We start from the raw sequence: 15509 nt of genomic DNA, 5'->3' as shown, positions 1-15509 counted from the left end.
TTCCTTTTTTTTAATTTTAAAATGACATCACTTTATCTTCTTTTATATATATATATATATATATATATATATATATATATATATATATATATATATATATTAAAACGATAATATTTTATATCAATTCTAATTAACTTGGATTAATCCGTTAAACTCGTTAGCCTAAATTAAGACTTTACTCTGGGTGTGTTTAAAAACTTATTTTTTAAAATCTTTTTATTTTTATTTTTTTATTTAACTATATGACAATAAAAATTGACATATATAAAAAAGCCACCAAAAAGATTTTAAGAAAAAAATTATTATGAAGATTTGCGAAAAATAATGTTCATTAATGTTAAAAATAATAATGTTATAATCTTTTTTAAAAACAAACAAAAAAAATCAAACAATATATATATATATATATATATATATATATATATATATAAATAGTAATCAAATAAAATAAAAAAATAAAAAAACATTATTAAAGGATTGCACAAAAAAACATTTGCCAATATAACTTTTAAAAAAGCTATGCTCCTAGTTAAAAAAAATTAAAAATTAAAATCTCATATTAATCTTTAACAAATCTATTAATTGTTTTTTATAAAAAAAAAAACAAAACATGTTAATCCAAATAAAAAGGGGTCTAGATGAGCCCGCACACCTTATCATAAAAAAGAAAGTTTGGCTTGCACATCCAGCTTTTTTTTTATTATTATTATGTTAAAGGGTTGATGACATGTTATCCACCCATTATATTTATGAAAAAACCTAATGTAAATGACATGTTGTCTGCTAATATAGAATTTTGCAACTAGAGAGGTTCTTGAAAAGTTGGGATAACTTTTTTTTTTACTTAAAAACTCATTTTCAACCAATTTTCTTTATTCGAAAACATTTAATCTAACTGGAAAATCATTTTCTTTCTCAACCTCGATTAACTTTTTCAAGCAAGATAAATGGTAATAAAAACCTCAATGGAACTCCTCTCGTCAAATAGAACACATCAATATCATATTTTTATCAGTAGAATATGGACAACTATTCACTTTCTCTCTCTTCTCCTATTTTCTAGCGACTCTCTCTCATTTCTCAAACTCATGGACTAAAATATGAGTAAAATGAAGTTTTGGAGCAAAACATAAAAGCTTGAAAAAAAGGGGTCAAACTTGAAAAATCAAGGCACCAATTGTTTTTTAAAAAATGCCTCATGTATAATTAAAAAGAAGAAAAATTGGCTGCAGTTTTTCAATTGTAAATTTTGATCCTTAAACTTTTAATTTTTTAATCAATAAAATTGAATTTTATCTTCCCAAATTGAACACTAATTTAATGTCGAGATATTTTTTAACACCACGAGAATCTTATAAGAAGATATTAAAAACAAATTGTGAGCCCAAAATCTCATTTAACCTAATTTATAAGGACAATTTAAAAAAAAATTGATAACCAAAATAAATATTACTAAAAGGACAAGAAGAAAATAAAAATTATTTGCATTGTTCAAGTGAACAATGCAATGTGAGGAAAGCTACAATGAAATCAACAAACCTCTTTAAACACCTAAAAAAACTCTTAGAAACCTAATAAACTAATATTTTAGCCCAAAACACTTCTAAATTAGTCAAAAACACAAAATCTAACAAAAGAAAAACTCTCTTTCTCAACGCCAATCTACATTTTCAAGCAAGATAAAGGGTAAAAAACACTTCTATGGAACTTATCTCATCGAATGGAACAACTAAACACCAATAACATGTTTTTTTTATCACTAAAATATCGATAATCGTTCACCTTTTATAGGGGGTGGAAGAGGGATAATTTGTCTTTACTAGTGCCAAATCTTGGCTCTTGATTCGACCTGAAATGATTCCAACTGTTGGTTCAAAGTTACCATCATGAACTGTCAAAATTGGCTACTAAAGGTTGCATGAGTTGGCCTCTTTAGGCTGGCGTCATGGCCGCTGTGGTGTCAATTGGCAAGAAAGGACCATACAATGGTGTAGCCAGATGTTAGATAATCATTTTAATGCAAGTGTTGTCAAATTTGGTAAATGGTAGATGTAAACCCTCGGATAAAATAATCTCATCTTGATTTAGTAAAATAAAAAAATAAAATACAAGGGATCTGGAGAAAGGATTAAATTGACAAATTCATTGGATTAAAAGAGAACTTATTTAATGAGAGGGGTGAAATTGAAAATAATAATAAAGGAATAAGGAGTTAGTAAAGAGAAAGAGAAGTAGTGGGGTCAATGTATTAATAAAAGGAATGGTGGGGTCAATGTGAAAATAGAAGTAAATATGAGGGGGTAAGATGAAAATAAGGAAATAACTTAATTATAAATAAAAAGAAATCCTTGAAATTCCTAAAGTAATGGCCGACCAATGAGAGGAAGAAAAAGGAAAAAACAAATTAAGAGAAAACCTTGTAAATTTATCCTTTTAATCTAAAGAAAAGTCAAAGTAAGTGAGCTAAGAGTGCTTCAAGTAAAATTTAGGAAGAAAACTTTGAGAAAACCTAGAGAATTTACTAGTAAGAAGGAAAGGGTTGGAACAAGGAAGGAAGGGGAAGAAGAAAAGGGATTGTTCTCAATCTCTTGACTCATTTTCTTTGTAATAAAAAGTAACAAGCTCTCTTATTAAGTCACTTGAATTTGTTTGTGTTTTCCTTAAATAATTGAGATTTTAGAATACCTTAGTATATGTTTAAGAATTTTTTAAAATAATGATAGGTGGAGGCATTTTTTGTGTTTATTGTGGTTGGAAATGATGGAAAAATGCACGGGAAACAAATTTATACTTGTTGAACTTAGAAATCAAAACTAGACAGGTTGTCTCTCAATTGTTCTACTAAGATTTGAACCCTAAGATGACAGAATATGAGATAATTTCCTTCATTAAAGTTGTAGACATGGATGTTACCTTTCAAATTAAATTGACCTTGCTTAAATTGGAGTGACAAAACACTAAATATGGAAGAAAAACCGAAGATAGGTCAAAACCGGGAATCAACATGACAAATTTTTGGGTTTTTGAAATTTGTGAATTTAGACATATAGATGGAAAAACTGGGTATATTCATCTTCATAAAATTTGTATACCCATGTTTTAGAATTCCAAAAAAACAAACCACGCATAAAATCAAGTTCTATAACTTCGGTTATACTCAAACTACTAAACAGTGTTTGGAATTTGTTATGTTGAGCTACCTAAAACTTGTACATTGATAACTTCTGTTTGGAATTGTTTTTTATTACAAAATGTTGAATTATGAAGGCAATGAAAACAATACATATATGTGTGTATGTGTGGTTAAGACTTGAAATTTAATTTAGTATAACTATTGGTATAGGTGAGATTGTGGAAAATAAACAAGAGCAGGGGACAACTAGCAGAGCACAGATTTCAAGTAGGTGTCTGACACTTAAATCTCTAATATAAAGTCTCTTTTAATTCTTTAGCTTAGCTCTTAATAAGATGTGGTTCAAATTTTAGTATTTGTATGTAGTGTTTGAATGATGGTTGAACCAATACCTGATTTGGGACTGGTGCCCGGTGAATGGGATGATGGTTGGACCAGTGTCCTAGTTTGGAACTGGTGTCCTATGAATGGACTGATGGTTGGATCAATATCCTGGTTTGGAACTGTTGCCTTGTGAATGGATTGTTAGTTGGACTCGTATTCTGGAATGGAACTGGTGCCCTGAGAATGGATGACCAATATAATCAGTTATTATTGGACAAGATTGGTGCGTTGACAAGCGGGAGATTATAGAAATTGACGATAGATGAATTAAAAGCAAATTGTTAGTGTAATGAAAAATATGCTAGATCATCATAATTAGTTTAGTCATGTTTATGCAAATTAATTTACAGGTTCATCTCAGCAGCGTAACCCTTAGTTGATGCATGGGTGTTCCCTTTGTATAGTCACTTAAGTTAATAGGAAAAATGGAAGAATTTTCTTTTGGGTTGTATTTAACAATACTTCTAATTTGTATGTATAAAGTTATGTAGTACTATTTTGTTAAAACTTTATGTAGTAATTTGAAATTTATAATTTACATTATGTTAATGTATGAATGCAATTACGATGATTGTGTGAATTTTACCTTAAAAGTTTGAGGTGTTACAGTTTGAAACTTGGAATGATTGGAATGTGTATGAGAAATGAATAATAGATGAATACAATTGATTTGTCGATAACTTGGGACCTTCCGGTATAGGGAGACTCTGCCGAAATTCCGATAGAAATTTTAGTAAACTTTGTATAAGTTCAACAAAAATAAAATAAAATAAAATTTTACTATGTTTTTCCTTTTTTTATGATTGATGTGTTGGTTTCAGAAATGAGGATATTACAGTAAAGACATTAAATCCATCTATAAAGTGGCTCCCCGAGTAGTCTTTTCAGAGGAGGAAGAATAAAGAAGAAGATTAACGGTAATCAAAATGGCACCGTTTTGGTAAAGTTTAGTTTGGTCCTCTGATTTCTGATTTATCTCAATTACACCCTTGATTGGCTTCAAACTTTCAATTTTATACAATTTCATCACTGACGAACTTTAATTTCAGTCCTAAATTTCAGCATTATTTTTATTTTTATCATTGGTTTTGGATTTATGCAATTTGACCCCCAATTAACTATTAAACTATTATTTTTTTTAATTTCATCCCGAATTTCAATCAATTGGGTCCCTATAGTTTGACACCTTTTACAGATTGGTCATTGACTATGAATTTCTTCAATTTAACCCCTAATTAACCCTAAAACTCTATTTTTCTTGCGATTTTACCCTTGATTTCAATTAATTGACTTTGTAAAAATTAAATTTGATATCCTAAAATTCTAATATTCTTAATTAAGCCTAAATTGAGCTCACAAACTTAATTTTTCACCTATTAAGCCCTTACTAAAATTAATTTGACTTATTTAAAATATAATTAAGTCTTTGTACCTAATTAAATTATTTAATTAGACCCAAATTAATTCTTGAACATGATTAAACTTTAATTTAGCCTATGATTAAATCAAATTGGCATATTAAAAATTTAATTATGTCCTTAGACTTAATTGTTTTTTGCATATTTGTCCAATAATCATTTAATTTGACCTTGAATTCTACATTGTTTCTTCAATCTTGGGTATAGTGGGGTACAATTAGGCTTTCAAAGTTACAACTTGATCTTCCTATATGTTTGAAATCCTCATCAGCCTGTTTTTCTTAGTCGCCAGTCTTCTTGCTTTCTTTACTTTTTTTGGACTTTTATTTTGGAAAGAAAAAAAGTGAATTTGGGAAATAACCCATAAATGGATTATGACAAGTTGAACTTGACCACATGTAAGGATTATTTTTCTTTACCTTTCATGGATCAAATGCTTGAGATACTAACAGGTAAGTCTCACTATTATTTTCTTGAATGATATATTGGTTATAATCAAATTGTTATTGCACTCAAATATCAAGAAAATACAATTTTTACTTGCCTCTTTGATACTTTTGCATATAGAAGAATGACTTTTAGTCTATACAATACACTTTCTACTTTTGAAAGATGCATGGTAAGTATATTTTTAGACTATATATAAAGAATTATAGAGGTATTTTTGGATGATTTTACTGTTTATGGTAGTTCTTTTAATGCATGTTTTGAAAACTTAACTCTTATTTTGAAAAAGGTGCATGGAGACTAATCTTGTTTTAAATTATGAAAAGTGTCTTTTTATGGTTGAACAATGGATAGTATTAGGGCATTTAGTTTTTACTAGAGGTTTTCAAGTTTATAAAGCTACGATAAATATTAACTTATCCTTACCTTATCTCGCGAGTGTACAAGAAGTTCTTTCTTTTCTTGGACATGCAAGTTTTTATTAGATACTAACTAAGGACATTTTGAAAATAGCATTGTCCCTATGCAAATTATTGATGAAGGATATAAATTTTATATTTGAAGATGCTTGCATATATGTGTTCAATAAGCTTAAGAATATTACATGGTTAGTGTTGCACGTGTGCGAAAGGCGAGTATTGGGGTCGAAGGAGTCGCCACCTAATTGTTTGGTTCAAGGTCGCTAGGAAAAACCGGGTATACTGGTCTTATCAGAGATTCGAGGGTAAGGGACTGGTTGTGGTTAGGAAATGTATTAGCACCCCTAGCACACCCTACTTGAGGTAAGCTGTTTTGTGTGATTTGATGTGATTTAGAGGTTTAAGATTGGGATTAACTCGTACGAATAAACTCAATGTTTAAGAATTTATTATGGACTCGTGTATCCAAATAAATTCTTAGAAAAACAATTTTTTGTAATTTGTGTATTATAGTGGAAATACTTCCAATTAAAATTGATGAATATTTAGAATAACTTTAAGAATCTTCTAGTCAACTTTAATATTTCAAATATCAGTCTCATTTGTAGGTCCAACATTCTATACCAGGATTTTTAACCATTAGTTCTCATGAATTTAAAAAGGGTGGTTTATTGAAATATTTGCCGAATTCTCATGAATCTAATAAAATGATTATTAAATTCTAAAATGCATGCAATATGTATATTTTGAATTTTTGTATAGGAATACTATGCGATATGATTTTCTTTGTATTTTTAAGATACTTGGCCGTATGCAACAAAAAAAACATTTTTTTTACTTGTAGTTTTCTTGAAATAAAAAAAAACTGATAGGTTTAAAAGGAATTTTCCTAAAAAAACATCCTAAAAAACTGAAAAAAACTAAAAAAAAGCAAAAAAGTGATTTTATGTTGTTTTTTTTATATACTATTATCTTATTGTTTTTTTTTTTGCTGTGTTAAACCAAACAGGTTGACCCGATTGGATCGACCTAGTTGGGTTTGACCCGGCTGGGTTGACCCAACCGCGTCAACTCAGAAACAAATCGAAAAGAAAACAGGAACAAAACATATCAAAAGTGGCAAAAACACTAAAACTACAATGAAATCAACAAAAAACGGATCAAAATAGAAAAGACAAAACAAAATAGATGAATGTTCTTTATCTCCTCACAAAACGTGGTTTTCAATCCAGAGCAGATTTCAAACAAAGGAGGGGATGTTTCTGTTCGTAATCCTCCATAGATCAAGAATTAAGGGTTCATTTCTTTTAATGATAAAAAAAAATCACACAATTTTGCCCAAAAGGGGTTTCGATTCGAAATCAAAACCCTAGGATTTAAATCTATTAAAACCCGATATTAGTGCAAACAAATCCTAGATTACTTATAAAAAATGATGGGCGGACCTATCTGAGCTAGAAATTAAACCAAACAAGTCCTAAAACTAGCACCTAAGGTAAGATTCAACAAATGAATCTACCTGAAGCTTATAAATGTTGCCTAGAAACCAACAGATGTAAAATGCGCCTAGAAAGGCCATTTTGGCCTCTAAAGTATGTTCTCATTATCCTCACATACCATACTATTGATGATGAGCATAACCATGGCCAAAGAAACAACACAAAAACTAGAAAAACAATGCATTGATTCCAAAACCTAAAAGCTACCAACCCAAAACAACAATTAAACTTTAACAGAAAAAGCTTCAAAATCTGATTATTTTCACTTCAAATGGTCAGACCAACTACCTAGAAGCAGGGGCTATCCTTTCATTAACAAAAAGTGCCCCAACCCCTTTGCATAAACCCATGTTTCATGCTATAAAATGGTAGAAAAACAATCAAAAGCATATTATGGCATTTAAGACTTCGTATTGAACATAAATGAAGGATCTAACAGGCCTCATGGACTCCACTCTCAAGGTTTGAATGTGTATACCTTTTTAGCTTTGAAAAATCGAATATGAATTAGTTCTTGGTGTTGCCTGCCTTTCTTTTTGTTTCCAAACCTCCCTAGACCAAAGCTGAAGCTTTAAAAACTTTCTAGATAGGACATTTTCCTTTTAGCCTAATTTCCTTTCCTCTTCTCTCTTCTTGTTTTCTCTCTCTCTTTGTTTCTCTCTGTTTTCTCCTCTATTTTTCTTTATGTTTTTCCTCTATTTTTCTATTCTTCGGCCTCTTTTTTTATAGGTAGGTTTAGGTCTACTAGATTGGTTGTCTAGGGTTCCAACAAACTAAAACCTAACTCGTTTTGCTATGGAGCTACTGGTTTTAGGTGTAGGTGGTTTTGTAGGGTGTTTAAGGACTAATGTGGGTGTTTTTTGCTCTTAGATCTAGAGAGAAAAGTTTTAAACCCTTGATGTAATCCTTCTGGAGGCTTCTATATGGAAACAAATGAAAAGGCTAAGTGTTCTTCTGCAATTGAGTGTTCCTATCAAGGCTGACTGGGCCAGCCACTTTCAAAACCTCGTTGGAGCATCTTCGATGTTAATGTCATCTGAGACCACCTGCATGCCTTTTAGTTGGACCTAACCTTACTTAATTTGGAGGTTTGTAGCTTCACATTTAAACATTTGAAAGTGTCTACCCAAACCGTATAATGTCTGAAAACTGTGGTCTTGGTTGACCAAGGACAAGATGTCATGAAGATCTATGGAGAAAATGAGATGTAAATGTTTGATATTAAAGACATGGGATTGTAGAGGAGGTGTTTCTTGGTCGAATGGTAGTGGTTTCAGCCTTTGGGTGATGAAAAATGTCTCATTCAGTCGTCTAAAAATGCCTCTTCAATAAGCTAAAAAACTGAAGAAGAATAAGCATAATACCTTGAACGACACCGTTTTGACTAATTCTCATAGATTAAGGTTTTCTTTTGATTTGGGATCTACCAAAGTTCAATTCGATCTCTTATCTACTGATTTTGTTCTATTTTATCCTTAATTTCCCTTTTTCTTTATAATTTTATGCAATTGCGTCCCTGTCAACTTCATTTGTCATCCTCAATTTCGAGCGCTTTTTACAAGTTGGTAGTTGGTTTCTAATTTTTTCGATTACGCCTCTAAATGTTTTTCGATTTGACCTCTGATTTCTCATGATTCCAGTCTCTGAAGTCACGTGCATTTTGCAAATTGATCATTGACTCACAGAAAGTTCAATTAAGCCCTTATTTGCTCCCCCACACTTTGATTTTTGTGCAATTAAACCCCTGATTTGGCTAATTTAAACTTTCCAAGCTTCCAATTGAGTCCTTAAATATCAATTATTTCAATTGGCCTCAAAATTGACCTCTAAAAGTTGATCTCTCTTGCAATTAAACCCTCAATTAAATAATTAAACTTTTAAAAATTTCAATTGAGTTTTTAAACACCAAAAACAAACATTTTTACTAATGAGTTTTGTCAATTAAAACCTTGGATTGCTATTTTGGTCTATCAACCTCGCTTGGCATTCTAGTCTTCCATCATTAGGCTTAGACATTTCTTTTTAGGCTTGCTCTATGTGTATTTCCTTGCACTTATCTTATTTATTTTATATATATTATCATTATTTTATTTTATTTATGTTATATATAAAATGGGCAGCAACAATTAGTCATTATCTATTCACTCTCAAGTCATGGTTAGTCACCTTATTCAAATTACTTCACCATCTTCGTGATAAACTTATCCATTTTTTTTAGAAATCTTTTTAAAAATCTATCTTTTAAGTTGTTTATGATCTAAAACAAAAATTTGAAAGGATAAAGGTGGTTCTTGGATTAGAATCGACCATTTCAGAGTGAAATTAACCTGTTTTATTATTGAATTAGGCTTAATATTGTCTAACACTAATCTTGTGTGTGGTTAATGATCAACACCATGTGCTCACAATTTGATAAATATTTGTTATTGCTGATTGTTAACCCGAAGGCTAGTATTTTCTAACCCCAAAACTTTATTCTCTTAGGAAGGTGTATGGTTTAGTATCATCCTTTCTTACTAGTATGTTCAATCACTAGATCCTTCTAAACTGTGTCGTGGATAATTGACTTAGTTTCCATATATTTTCCAAATCTAGAAGAAGCTGGTGATTGTTAACTAATTCATCATTTTCATTATTAAAATTTGATGACTTTTATTTGGCTAATGTTCATGTCATTTATTATTAGTGGATCTTTTACTCTTAAAGGACATGGTCTTTTATTGTGTGCCAAGTTATTCAATTTATCCCTAATTTTTTTCTCTTAGATAAAATTATATGATAAATAAAGAACCAGTTTACTTTATAAAGGATTTCTCATGATACCCCAATTCCCATTCCTTGCCTTTATCACAATCAATATACCTCTTTCTTGTAGAACTGTTAGTGACCAATTCCAACATTTGTCATGGTTGATTAGGCCTGGTCTGTTGTACTTTTCTTTTACTAATAAGTCTTTTTCGTTTATAAGTAGTCTAGATTATTATCACTTTAGAGAATGAGTTATTATTCACTTTCATTTTCTTTTCTAAGAAAAGAATTCAACCAACTTCTTATACCTTCTGAATCTAGTTTATGAAAATAACACAACTATTAGTATCATATATTTATGAGTCATGACACTTTCAATATTTCTTTTTCTTTATTTGTTCAGTAGTGGGTATTGTGTGATTTCCCAAGTGTTTAAGGTGTCATACTTGTATTAATAAATTGAATATCTCTTCTATTCTCTTGATATTGAATGAGTACTTCTTATTTTTACTAATTTCTTTCGTCGTTATTGCATTATTACTAGTAAGCTTGTTAACCATTTTTGGTTTTATTCATGTAGCAATCTCAAATGATTTCGTATTTGAAGTTCAACAATTAATATAAGATATTACTGAACTTTTTCAAACTTCTTATCGGAGTCCAAATTGATCATAAAATGGCTCACCATGACCTCATTCAGATAGCCAACAAGGTATGTTCCCCTAAGTGATTTCTTTTCTACTTGCTTTGTTACAATTTCTTCATATAAAAAAAAGCATCTTATGTAAGGGTATAACTATTAAAATATCTGGTTCCTATAAATTTATTTTTGAGGTTCCACTCCATCCATTTCAAAATTAAATTGATACACTCCCATCATATTATGTTGTAGTGCATTTGGTTTTCATAGTCCTAAAACAAAGAACATAGCTTTATATAAACTATTATAAGCCTTAAACCATCATGGACAAATTAACCAATGTTATTTCTGGTTCTGTTTTATAGAAGTGCTCATGAAAACAAGCCTTAATCTTTTCCAAGATGTTGATGGAGGTAAGCGGTAATGTAAAAAACTAGTAAAACACAGTTTTGGTTAGTGATGAACCAAATAACTTGAGTTTCATAACATGATTGGTAACACCATCACCATATTGATAAGTAAACTTGATGATATGTTCCTTTGTTAAAAGGTTATCCTTCTAAAAAAACTATTTGAAATCAGAAATTTTATTCCTTTTAGAATTGAATTTAACCTATCAATCCATTTAGGACATCAATGATTATATGTTGACCTAGTTATACGTCTAACTTATAACCCCATCTTTTTTCAATGTTAGGCTAACTCAACCGTATTAATTTTTTCCCTTATTTGTTGGTCAATAATATGTGCTAAAAGGATTGAGATTTCCTTACTAAAAGGTAGACCATGATACATTAAATTGCTCAAGTATAGGTTGTTATGGTTGTAGATAAAGTTGTTGAGCAAAGTAGTTGATTTGAGGTTGCGTATACACTTTTGGAGTAGGTGGTATCTTATTAGCAATCATACCTAATTATACTTATTATTGACCAACAAATAAGGGAAAACTGGTTATGACAACCTAATTACACCATTAAATCCCTAAAAGGAATAAATATAGGGTCATATTGGAGGCATAAAAGCACCAACATATTCACTAGATGTTGGTAGAGGTAATGATATTGAAAAAGCTGAGAGCGTGAGGGATTGCTTAAAGATAATAAGGTTTTGTCCAAGAATTTTTTTTTTTTTGTGGTGGGGAATTAGATGATAAAGAGTCATATTGTTTCATGTCTATTACAGGTTGTTCCATTAGCACTTGTATTGGTGAATTGGTATTAGGCTTTTTGTTGCAGGAGGAATGACCTCTATTAGCCATGTGGATTGACTTATCATCACTTATTATGATCATGTTTTTTCTAGATGGTGTTTTTGACATGATTACTAATATGTTATTAATCTAACAACTTAGTCCCACTAGGAATTCCTATTTGTTGATATGGTAGATAATTAGATGGTCGATGATGATCATCATCATGTTGATTAATTATTGGTTTCTTGATCAATATGTTATATGTTTTTCATTTTTTTTCTTTCCAATAAAGTGAAACTACAACTATAAACTTAATATTGAGCAAAAGAAGATAGCATACTCGTTAATCAAATGGAATGTGAAGTTCTAAACTTGACCCTAACAAGTTTAGAATAGAAGAGGGGTATTGCCAAAACTACAAACTAGAGAAGAACACAAAAGAAAAGGAAAGCAATAAAAAATATTGTAAATAAAAGCTATAAAGAAATAAATTGTAATAAGTAAAAAAAGCAATAGATAGTAGAAAGTTAAAAATAATTGAGAAATAAATTGTGTTTATGGGGTTGACCATCATTTTAAGCTACTTGATAACCTATTTTTATTGTTACAGAGATAAAATTTCATGTAAAAATAAAACATATTCCTATACAAACTGTCTATTGAAGATATGGATTGTACAATATTAATCCTAGTATAATTTGTATTTTTTTTTAATCTTATGAATCTTTCTGGTAGTCATATGTGTTCATATCAATCTGTAATATCCACCAGTTATCCTACTAAATACTTATTTTCTATATAGGACTTGATCAATTAGTTGTTAATATGAATTTTAATCTCCTAGTCAATGGTCGATTTAACCCCTTTTTACTATTCTGCTTGAAAAGTAACATTGAACAATTATTGTTATTAATCAATTTAATAGATAAATAGTTTATTTTTTATAATAACATGTAAAAAGATCAACAAGATAAAGTACATCACTAATATGCTATTAAAGAGTGTGAAGTTTAAAAAGCTTAGTAGTAACAAGGAAGGTAGAGCATGTATAACAAATTTTAATCATGGTAGTGAAAATATACTAAGAAGAAATAATTTGAATTGTTAGAGTTAAGATGACGTTCAAAATAAAAAATAAATTATGAACGTAAAGAATGCTATTAATGTTATAATAATGATCACACTTAATTTTTTTTATAGAAAGTTGAAGAGAGATCTAAAAAAATCAAAGATGAAGGAGTGTTAAGAGGATCACATAGATGTGATTTTTGTTAAAGTTAGTGAAGATTTTATGATGGTGATTTTCTCATGATTTGGAAATAAGAATTCATGGATGTTAGGTTATCTTTAATAAGAAAACAAAAACATATATCAAAATAGACAAAGATGATGATAATAATAATAAAAAAATTAAATTTATAGTGATGAATTAAGAAAAAAACCCTATAATTACTTGCACCTATTAAGCGTGTGTTTAGGATTGTGACGCATATGCTTTTCAAAATATTTTTCGTTTAAAAATACATTAAAATAATTTTTTTCATTGTTTTTTAATTTTTGACATCAACACATTAAAACCATGACAAAATACTAAAAAACATCAATTTAATACTTTTTTCAAGCAAAAAATATTTATAAAAAAACTCCCAAAAACAGAAGCAGAAACACTCTTAGACAAATCCTAAAACAAACATGGTTGTTTCTTTAATTATATTAATATGATAGCTTATTGGACACCCATTTTTCTATATGAGAAAGAAAGAAAATTAAACCAACAAATTAAAACTCAAAATGAGTTTCTTCATAAAAAAAAGCTAAATAGTTTTAGGAAAATATTGTAGATGTAGACTCGAAAACATTGTGATTTTTTTCCTTCAAACTAGAAAATTTTAAACTAGCTATTAGGGAAATTAAGGTCTTTTTACATGGTGCATTAGTTATTACCAAATTAACCAGAAACAAGTAAGTCTTTTCATATTTCAAAAGCGCAGCAAAATGACTAAAATATCTTTAAAAGTAAAATTTTCAATATTAACATCAAAGGGTAACTTGGTACTTGCAAAATGATTTTTTCGTTATTTTCATGTAAAATCAAGGCCAAATATAAAAAAAAAACTAAAAACAGAGTGAAACAACCAAAATATTATTGTAAGTCAAAAAAATAAATCTAGCCTCAATAAGCTTTTTTTTTAAATCTTTTTACAAAGGTTTTCTCGTTATTATCATGTCAGCTCAGGGACGATTTGGTATTTAGCTAAATATATATAAAAAAAACAGGCATGTGTACAACACTTGGAGGTGCATGGAAGGTGTCCATGCACTTCGAGCGATGCATGTGGTGCCTTTCGATATCTAAAAATACTAATTCACTGTGTAGTTAGAAGTGCCGCTATGTTCATTTTTTTGGTGAAGCAGTGCGTGTTGGCGGTGGTGGTTCGGTTTGTTACTAGTGAACCTTTCCTCTTTTTATTTTTCTCTTCTTTTTTCTCTCCTCCCCAAAAATTTAGAGTTTATCTCTCTTTATTGTTGGTATTTCAATTCCAGTCTTTATTCTTTTATTTTGTAATTTTTCTTCTTAGTCTTTTTGTAGAAGTTTTTTTTTTTAGTTTTATTCTTCAATTCTAATTTACCAAATATTATATTTTTCAATTTCATCTTTATTCTTTTGATTTCTTTTTTTTTTTATTTTGTAAAAGTTTTATTAGTTTTTAATTTCATCGTTCAATCCAAATTAATGGTATTATATTTTCTTTTTTTTTTCTTGGTCATTTTGTAAAAGTTATTATTCTTTTCAATTGCACCCTTCAATCAATTTTTTTAATGTTAGTTTTGATCCTTATTCTTTTGAATTTTTTTTTGTCCTTTTGCTAAATTGATTTTTCTTTTCAATATCATCATTCAATCAAATATAAAATTTATTTTATACTTCAATGTTGATCTTCATTTTTTTAATTGCTATTTTTTTTAATTCTTTTTGTTAATTTCATCTTTTAATATTTGATTAATTATGAATTGGACTTTATAGTTTTTTCAGGTAGGGTGCTTCAGGTCTAATGACTTGGATCACGAGTTTAAAAAGTTAACATAATTTTTTTAAAATAAAAAGGCCTTATAATTTTCATTATTTTTTTATCAAGTTATTTAATATCATGATCCAAGCTGCAGGTTTTGTGGAATATCTCAGGTTGGCTCGAGCATGATTATTAGGGTTACAAATTTGTTATATTAGCCTGGGTTGATCAAGACTGGTTTTTTATGTTTTTTCTTACCCTATTTTTTTTTTTTTGTATTTAATAAGTTGTGAATTGAGATATGTTGTTTGTTTTATTTATTTTTTAAATATTTTTTTTCAAGTTATCCTAATTAATTTTTTTAAAATTTATTCCATTCATTATTATTTTTATATTTTTTTATCTAATTAAAATAAAATTAATTTATTATTTATGACTTGAATCATATTTTTTGTATGTTATAAAACATTGCTAGTGGAACGTATTTTGTTTTTTTAAAAAGTTCAGCATTTAGACAAAACACAAGTGCACCGAGACTAGGATTATGGAAACAACATCATTTTATGATATTAATTTCCCCTTTCCTTTTCCTATGGGACATAATCGACAATTAAGTTG

The sequence above is a fragment of the Populus trichocarpa genome, chromosome 11 (genome assembly GCF_000002775.5).
Source record: "Populus trichocarpa isolate Nisqually-1 chromosome 11, P.trichocarpa_v4.1, whole genome shotgun sequence".
Lineage (NCBI taxonomy): Eukaryota > Viridiplantae > Streptophyta > Magnoliopsida > Malpighiales > Salicaceae > Populus > Populus trichocarpa.
The sequence above is the reverse complement of the archived record's forward strand: the minus strand, read 5'-3'. Positions refer to the sequence as shown.